This window comes from Marmota flaviventris, chromosome 10 (genome assembly GCF_047511675.1).
Source record: "Marmota flaviventris isolate mMarFla1 chromosome 10, mMarFla1.hap1, whole genome shotgun sequence".
Classification (NCBI taxonomy): domain Eukaryota; kingdom Metazoa; phylum Chordata; class Mammalia; order Rodentia; family Sciuridae; genus Marmota; species Marmota flaviventris.
The window spans coordinates 105,346,658-105,356,460 of record NC_092507.1 but is presented as its reverse complement, the minus strand read 5'-3'; the positions used below and the strand labels follow the sequence as shown (position 1 = coordinate 105,356,460).

Sequence of the window (9,803 nt, the reverse complement as noted above, 5' to 3'; positions counted from 1 at the left end):
GGGGCCTACCAGTGTTCCATTGCTGCCTTGGGTGCTGGAGACCTGTAAAGTCCTATTGTGGTCATTAACAGAGGTGCCGTTATGACGTGTGCACCTTTCTGTATGCATATCATACTGCCAGAAAATATTTTGACAGTTGGTTGGGGTGTTCAATACCATCCTCCAGTGCTTTCCAAGGTGAGGGTGAAGAATGGCTTTGAGTGCTGAGGAAGGGGACGGTTGGGATTCCTGGAAAGGGTCACTAAATCTTGTGGCAGTTTTGAAGCCGGAGTTATCAGAATAAGGAATGAAAGTCAATGACCGCTAGAGAAACCGACTTGTACCCTGCCTGACGAATACAGCCATGGGACAACAGAGTGCTGGGATAATGACCCTTCCAAGAAACCTCTAGAATCCATTCCAAAAGGTTATGGTTTGGGGCTGAGCATGGAGAATTAATCCTGGCTCAGTTCCCATTTAAGAAAGGATTTGTTTCAGATGAAGGTTGATTAGGCATGGGCTTGGTCTGGCTCTTAGCTGGGTGGGAGTTTGCTCTATAGGAAAGCCAACTGAAATTTGTGATCAGGGTTACCAAGCGGACAGGCGGCCACAGGACCTGGGAAAGATGCCAGGCCTTCCTCAGGGACAGGCTGGGAAACTGTCCTTGAGAAGTGACTCTAATGACAGGAGAACCTGAAGTCTCTGGAATGGCGGGCACGGGGCTAGTGGCCGGCGAGGTTGTGGTGGACGCGCTTCCGTATTTTGATCAAGGTTATGAAGCGCCTGGCGAGCGAGAAGCGGCTGCAGCGTTGGTGGAGGAGGAAACTCGCAGATACCGACCTACCAAGAACTACTTGAGCTACCTCACAGCCCCGGATTATTCAGCATTTGAAACTGACATAATGAGAAATGAATTTGAAAGACTGGCTGCCCGACAACCAATTGAATTGCTCAGTATGAAACGATAGGAACTTCCAGCCCCTTCCTCTGGTCAGAAAAATGACATTACCGCATGGCAAGAATGTGTAAACAATTCTATGGCCCAGTTAGAGCATCAGGCAGTTCGAATTGAGAATCTGGAACTAATGTCTCAGCATGGATGTAATGCCTGGAAAGTATATAATGAAAATCTAGTCCATATGATTGAACACGCACAGAAAGAGCTTCAGAAGTTAAGGAAACATATTCAGGACTTAAACTGGCAGCGAAAGAACATGCAACTTACAGCTGGATGTAAATTAAGAGAAATGGAGTCAAATTGGGCATCCCTGGTCAGTAAGAATTATGAAATTGAACGGACTATTGTGCAACTAGAAAATGAAATCTTTCAAATTAAGCAGCAAAATGGAGAGGCAAACAAAGAAAACATCCGGCAAGATTTCTGAAAAGACTAATTTGATGGGTAGAAAGGAAGAAAAGTTGGGCTTTCACAGAATGTCAGACATCTGAACTTTCTCTGAAATACGAAGAACAGCCTCTCGTGGACACCATTGATGGTCAAATGTTTAGAAACCACAAAAGATGTGGACTTTTGTATTAACTCTATTTGTATATCTTAATGAAATAAAGATTTTCAACTTGGTAAAAAAAAAAAAAGTGACTCTAATGGGTGAGCCAGTACACAATCCATGGAGGAAGCTGGGGATGTTGGTTTCTTCCTCCAGCTGGTCCCATGGATGAGTTGAGGACGTGTCTCAGGGTAAAGAAAGAACTGGTGTGCAGTGAGTCGTGGGGGAACAGGCAGAGAGGAAATGGCTCCCTTTGCCAACTGAGTCACCAACTTGCTGAGCTTTTGCAATCATTGAGCTTTTTCTTCATTGCATTTTAGGAAAAAAAAAATTCTTCACAGCCTGGGTCTCTCTCTACTTAGTAGATTGCACAATACCTTGCCAGTTACTGTCTCACGAGTTGGTCTCCTTTGCTGGAGGCCTTGCTATCCTTGATGGCAAAAATGGCCCTTTATAACACTGCATCTGACCCCAGCACAATGCCCAGCACCTTGCAGAGGTTTGGTGAGTATTCCAAGAACAACCAGAGAGTGCAGGTCACGGAGGGAGGGCCCACTTGCACTCCACAGCTACTCTTAGTCCATTTTCTGTCGCTATAACAGAATGTCACAGACTGGACCATTTATAAAGAAAAGAAAAAAAATTTTTTTCCTCACAGTTCTGGATGCTAGAAGGTCCAACAGCATGGCACTGGCATCTGGTGAGGGCCTCTGTATAAAATGGTGGGATAGCATTAAACAGAGAGTCAGCCAAACTCATCCTTTTATCAGGAGCCCACTCCCATGATAACTAAACTACTCAAATGATAACGGTGCAAATCTCTTCATGAGGGAAAATCCCTCATGATTGAATCATCTCTTAGAGGCCCAACCTCCAATACCATTACGTTGGCAATTAAGTTTCAACCTGAGTTTTGGAGGGGACATTTAAACACAGCACATCTGAGGAGTATGACTTGTCTGCCAGAGAACTGAGGCTAAGAGAGATTTACTCAAATCACACAGTTCATGAGTGGTGGTTAGAACAGTGATTCAAACCCGGTCCTTGCCCTGAATCTCTGTGCAGCACTGAGCCTCATCTACATTGTCCTGGTTGCTTCCACTAAGCAGTCCTGTGGGGTGCTGCCTCTTTATTCAGGATAACTTAACCCTCCCCCAAGTATCCTAAAAACCAGCAAAGAGCAACAGTCTCTCTGAGACCTGGGCTCTACCTCCACTTTTGGTCCCGTCTCTAGCAACATGGTATCTTCGGCTTTGGGCAATAACTATGCTGAAATATAGGCAGTTACTTGCTAATATCAGCTTCCTTGATGGGTTTTTCTTTCTAGAATTCTAACTTTCCCATTGCTACTGGCCTAGATAATTATATATACATGAATAGGTAGGTACATAGATATTATGATGCTCTTGACTGCAAGTGCTAGAAAACCTGCCCCCCAATGGAGTCAGTAACAAGAGGAATTACCCTCTCCCAAGGGAGGAGGAGGCTGCCAGTGCAGGGCTCCAGGACTCTGGCTCCTCTCCTCTGTGACCCCCCTGCTCTGCCTGTCTCCCCACTGGCTTCTTCCGTAGGCTGGCAGCAAGACGGCTGCAGCAGTTCCAGATCTCACATCCAGACACATCCATCTCCTGCACAGCAAGAAGATGGATGCCATAGTGCTGGCTGGCCAGGCCCTGATTACAGACCTACCCTAAAGCAAGGGGAATGTATTACCCAGATTGATTTGTCAGTGAGGTTATACATCTGTATATCCTGAGGGGCGGGCACCCAAAAGAGTGGGACTCTTGTCTACAAGACAATTGGAGTAAACTTTAAATGGTATCCAGCCCCACCTTTCTGCAGAAGGTTCTTCCAGCCCCCAGAAGGCCTCCTCCCAACCCCATTTCTCACCTCTCCAGCCCCTTGACCCACTGCCTTTGGGGAAGTGGCCCAGTGCACAGTGGCTCTCTGTTTGCATGGCCTGTCGGCCCCACCTGGTGCATCTGGTCCTTGTCCTCACTTGCTCTGCTAATTGACTTGCTCTGGTGCACTGCTGAGCCAGCACGCTGTGCCTTCTCTCTGACTGGTTCCCATGCAGCTTCTCTAGGAGACTCTACCAGATTAACCCCACGGATCCGTGTTATTCCCCTCTCAGCATCCATCCAGCCTAGGGGGAGTCTCTCCATGTCCTGATATTTTACATGCAAACTTTCCAAGTTCTAAGGCACTTCTTGTCTGTTTCATAGGTTTGTTTTCCTCCCAAACAAGGATTGGAGTTCTTGACCACAGGTGATGTCTTCTGAGTCTTTGGGAAGAACTGCCCCCCCTGCCTCCAACACACATGCTCCTATGTCTTCTGATCTCCATAGCACTGTGGGGTGGTAGGCAGCCAGTGTGCCCTAAGCCTCACTTTTTGCCCTTGCCCTTTTGCTTGCAGAGAGGACAGCTGCTTTTGTGCATATGGAAGGTAGCTAAAAGGCACAGTTCCAACGCCAAGGGCCGGAAAATTCAAGGAACCATTGTTCTTTGAGGACAGAGTATTATGTCTCTAGTAATAATTTAAGCTCTATCATGAAAACCCAGGCACGGTCACACTGTTAGGATACAATAGAAGGAAACAAGAGCCCACAGAGCACCTACTATGTGCCAGGTGCTAGTTGTTGTGTTGTACTTTCCTGTCAATAGTGCATTCACCAGTTCACTGTTCGTCCTTCCTCCTGTCTCTCTGCCTGGGGGGCTGGGTGGGGGTGGGTTCTGCTAACTCTGCTCCACTCAGCTCAGAGAACACCCTGGTGAAGCATCATCCAGAAAAAGTTTCCCCAGAAAAAGTTCATTTCTCCTCCTCTGTTATCTTTGCCCTTTGTAAAACCCTTTCATTTTGTCTTAGCCCAACATAAGAGTTCCTTACTCACCTGCCTGCCTCTGCTGGTGGGTGAGCTCTTTGAGGGAGATGCCATATTTTCCTGAATTGTTGGGTCCTGTGAGGACAAATGCATGCCTCTCGGGTAAAAGGAGCTTAATAAATCCCTATTGAATTAAATTCAATTAATTGTTGCCTAGGACAACAGAAAGCAAGATTCTGAAAAAGCGAATATGGAACTTAATAAATACAATGACTCCTAAATGGGTGTTTCTCTCCTTTGTTACAGCTTGTGGATAGAGAAAGAATGAGAAAAAAGAGTAGGAGATATAAAAAGTGGAGATTAATAAGGCTTCTCTCTCTCAAAATTAGCTGTTCAGGGGTGGAGACCCTTTTACAACCCATGGCAGAAGACTGAGCAGCCAGCCTCAACCTCCCTTGACCCCAGCCTCAACCAGTCTCCAGCTCCAGAGCTGGCAGGATTCTATTTCGGGTCCTGGACTGAGGCCTTGGGTCAAGGGGACGACCAAGTCTGCATGTGTGTCAGACCCCTGGCAAAAGGATCAGTGGAGGCCCAAGGATCATATATCCTAAACCAAGCAAATAAGTTGTTCAGTTAAATATGTGATCTCCACCTGCTCTGACGATACAAAACAATAAAACACAAAATGTGTATAAAACTAGTTTTCATATGATGAAATTCAGCCAGATACCAAATATGACTGAATTGAATTATTCTTGTGTGTATGCCTTAGTGTTTGTTTGATGGGAATTGATATTGGGGTGAGTAATAGAGTAAAAACAGACATCATTTATTTTTCCTGAAAATATTAGTCATTCTATTTCCTTTTTTAAAATACAGCAGGAAAAAAATTGGCCTTTCATCACTTAGAATTTTTCAGATGATTTTATATATTTTAAGTGCAATGACTGTACATCACAATTTTTACACAGATACTATCAATATTCAATGCACCTTTACTTATTTTTCCAAAGAATTCATGGAGAAAAAGAAAAAAACATTAGAGTTTGTTCTCTCACATATGAAACAAAATGATAAAATTGCAATTGTAGAATCAGGTGGTAGTAATGGTATAAAAACAGATTATCACACATTGCATACAGTATTGAAATACCGTACTGTATGCCACAAAAATGTTTACACAATTATTATGTGTAAATGAAAAAAAGATTAATGGGGAAAAGTAGGCATTTCAAAAACTTCTCTAAAAATGTCTTTGTATTATGGGCATGTGACCTGAATGAAATTTTCATTATATATAGAAAGTGGATGCTTTATGTCCCCCATTTATGTATTTTTCTTTCCTTTTGATTGTAATGGGTGACATTAAAATACATAATCTGCTTTTTTAAAAAGCATACATCATTCATAAATTATGACATATTTATCCCATACGTTTTCATTTCAGCAAAATCACTAAATATGTTAGTAAGTAATCAAGAACACACATATTCATATCATATGTGTTCTATTGTTGATAATGATCTGGATTTTAAAAATCTGATTTTATTCAGTGTCCAACATTTCAACAAATTTTCATCATAAAGCATAGATTAAACTAAATGTAAACTATTAGAACTTGTGTCTTTTTTATGTTTTCAAAACAGTAATTTTTTTCTTTTGAAATACTAAAAGTATCTGATAAAATTAAAGGTTAAATACAATTATAACTAATGGATATAAAAATTTTAATCAATATTATTTAAATAAAACTATTCTTCAAATTTCAGTGTGCAATAGTCATATAGTTGCCAGTGTAAAGAAACAGGATCACCCTCATGCACATTTTATCTAGAGAGGTGGTTCTCGAGTGGGGGTGATTTTGCTCCCCAGAAGTCCTTGGTAATGTCTGAACACATCTATTTTATTTTTGTGGTACTGGGGGTCAGTCATTTTATTTATTTTTGAGACAGGGTCTTGCTAAATTGCCTAGACTGATCTCAAATTTGCCATCCTCCTGCCCCAGTCTCCTAAGTAGCTGGGATTACCAGTGTGCACCACTGTGCCCAGTCCGAGCACATCTTTGATTGACACAACTTGATACTGGTGTCTAGAAGATAGAGAAGGGGGGATGCTGCCAAACATCCTAGGTCAGCATAGATCTGCTCCATGCCAAGGAAGCAGTCTACAATATCAATAGGGTTGAAGTAGAGGGTTGATTACCCACCCACGCACGCACACGAAGGTAATATGAACTGTTTCATATTGCAAAATATTCGTTAACTGCTGTATACAATTGTTGTGAATACTGCACTAATTTATGGGTAACTCCAGAATCACAAGGGAACATGATGAGCAAGAAAATGGATATGTGACACACACTGCATTATGCAAGAATCTATTGCATTCTTGCTATGTGATAGGAAGGATTTGACATGTTAATTGATTTGTCTCCTCTTTGACCTCAGTGTTTCTGCCAATCAATCACCTCCCCCTCCCCAGCTAACACACCTTCTGAACTAAGGTCGATCTCCAGCTTGGGAAGCAACACAACCCCAACTCTTGACATTTCAGACAGTCACCTTTTGTTTCAAGGACCTAAGACAAGAGATGTGGAGAAGCCATGTCCTGAGACCCGGATGGTGTCATTTTCAAGAAACTGTGATCGAGGTGATGTGCGATGCTGTACCGGGTTGAGCAGCAGATCCTGAGTGACGGAGGTGCCCATGTTTTCCTTCACAGTCTCTCTGTGTTGGAAATATGGGGCTGGGACTCTAAAATGTGAAGCCCTAGATAGTGGCTTCTCTTGTCCAGGACAAAAAGCAGGAGACATGTCCTAGTATCAACCTTAGATCCTGAAAGGGAACATGGGAGAGCTGAAAAGCTGTTAATATGGGATCATTAGCAGTTTCCCAGCTCTTTTGCAGAATAGCATGCTGTTTAGCTGCCAAAATATTAGGATTGAAAGCAGCTGGCAAAAATGTTCAAGAGGAAATGAGCCTGCTTGGAAAAGCCGGAGGGAAAATTCCTCTTAGGGGGTGACCTAAGGAAGAAGCTCAGTCCCAGGTCCTCAAGTTGGCCTCACTCTCAGATGAGGGCGTCCTCAGCCCCCAGCCCCCAGGGGGTCTTTGAAGCAGGTGTGCTGTTGTTCTGGGACCAGTGCTGATTGCAGGAACTTTCAGGGGCAATGAAACTGAGGACACTCTGTCACCGTCCTAAAGATGCACAGCCTAATAACAAATTTATTTTCAGCATATGCCTGATGAAGTTGGAAAATAAAGAGAAGGAAAGAATCCACCACCACATAACCTCAGCAATTTTTTTCTAAAGAGGCTGATGAAAGAGGGATTAAAGCACACCCCCCTGGAGGGGTGTCCTAATGGTTTAGCCTCGCATCTGATCACAAGTCCCTACAAGCCCTGTCACAGTCCATCAGTTGGTCTACACCACAAACAGCACAGGTAGCAGGTTATGTAGCAGGTTACGTGTTTCCATCTTACAGATGACAAGATTGTCTTTGAAAGTTAGAATAACTTGCTCAGGGCGGTACACCCAGTAGGTGGCCCAGAGGAAGGCCCAGGTCTCTTGACTTCCCAGTGACACGAGTGTGTCGGTGTGGATTCTGGCAGTTCAAATTGTCGTGAGGGACTTGTGACTCCAAATATCCAGTAAGCACCATTTATGACCTTGTTCAATGGATATGCAACCACTTTCATGTGAAGAGGGTCTAGCATTTTTTGACACTGATTTAGAATTCTATAGAAGAGTCTAGAAACTATCCACATCATTGTATGCTGCATCAAAGACCTCCTGGCAGAGAGGTGACATCACTAGTGATGCTGGTCACAAACACTCCTAGGAGTGGAGATAGCTAGGAGTGTGGCATGAGCATTGGGTGTATGTTTGTGATGTACAATGCATTTATAATTCACATAGACACAGAATACATAGTAGGGGCTCAAAGATTTTATCAAGTGAGCATTGGCTGAACCCAAGAAGAGAAGCCTCGTGCTGAAGGGAAACCAGTCCCTGAGGGTAATGAGAGGGGAAATCAGCAAGCACCTCCCCTTCCCCATTAGGGGAAAAGGAATGGAAACAAACAGCAAAAACATTTGGCACATTGTTAAACGCTGGAAAGCTGTTGCTTTTGAAATAATAACACAACTGTGCAGTCTCATTATGAGTCTAATGGGAAAAGAAAAGAAATACTCGCAGCCAATTTCCTTCCTGTTCCTGTAGTTTCTAGCCTATTTTTAAAGCACCAAGTAGGTTAAGTCCTTTTCCATCATCCTTTGTTCATTCATTCATTCATTCATTCATTCAATGACTGTTCCTGAGAGTTTATTCTATGCCAGGCACTAGAATCTAGGAGTTGAGGACCCCACCACGAGCAAAACAGACCTAAGGTCCTGCCCTCCTGGAGCTTACATTCTAGACAGCAAAGGAAAGGGGAACGTCACAGGATATCAGTTGACAAAGGTAGACGACACAGGTGGCAAGTGCCATGGGAACAATGAGGCAGGGAAAGGGGACGTGGAGGAAGAGCAGTTTTAAACAGGATGATCCAGTCAAGCCTCCCTGAGAAGGTGATGTTCCCCCTCCTGGGTTTGGGGAAGAGAAGCAGAAGTGTGACTTTGATTGTGTTAAGTTTCATATATTATATGTATATAAATTTATATTTTCTATCCGCCTATCTGTCTGAAGTTCAAGGTAAAGGTTTTTATTTAGAGAGGAAATAAAGCCAGAGAATTGGGACCCTGGGGTTTGAGCAACCGAGCAGCCTGTGAGGCTGGCGAGGGGTTGCTGCTGGGGAGTCAAATGAAAAATCTTCCAAGAAGCATCGGTTGTGTCTGTTGTGTCCTGAGCTGGCGAGAAGCCAAGCAAAGTGAGGACTCAGGATTGATCACTGGACTCAGTAACATGGAAGTCAAGGGTGGCCTTGAGAAGAACTTCCGTGGGCTGAGGAAGTCCAGCTGTCACTGGACTATTGAGGTTTAAGAGAAATAGATGGAAATGTAATCAGTAAACATAGACTGACTCTTGAGTGTTGGGGCTAAAAACAGGTGTAGAAAGAAGAAAGTGTAGCTGCAGGGGGCTGTCAGTCCGTGGAGGATTTGGCTTTTGTAATGTGGCCAATATTACAGCAGGTTTATGTAAACACCAGTCAGTGCCAAGAAAACTTGTTGTTGAGGGCAGGAAGAGAAGAAGGACTTTAAAGAATATGATAATGGAGGAAATGGAGAGGGAAAACTGGCTAGCTGCTTGTGTCAAAACTCTAAGCGGAATGACCTTGGTTGTAAAGTAAAAGAATGTACCTGTAAAATATCTGAAGAAATCTGCGCACACAGTAGGCCTGCAACCTATCCTATATCTTGTGGGTGCAACAGGGCCCTTCAGTATATCCTAAGCTGCCCTGTGGAGGAGCCCTTGAGTAATAAAATGTCCAAACCTTCTGCATGGAGTCTTCTGAGTTCTTTATAATACGCCGGGGCTTGTGCAGCCCAGGGATGGAACA

General features: G+C 43.6%; 1 pseudogene; it reads left to right on the top strand.

Annotated features, from left to right (window-relative positions):
• Positions 1 to 668: 668 nt before the first annotated feature.
• On the top strand, positions 669 to 1,569 carry LOC114096721 (pre-mRNA-splicing factor SPF27 pseudogene; annotated as a pseudogene).
• Positions 1,570 to 9,803: the final 8,234 nt, after the last annotated feature.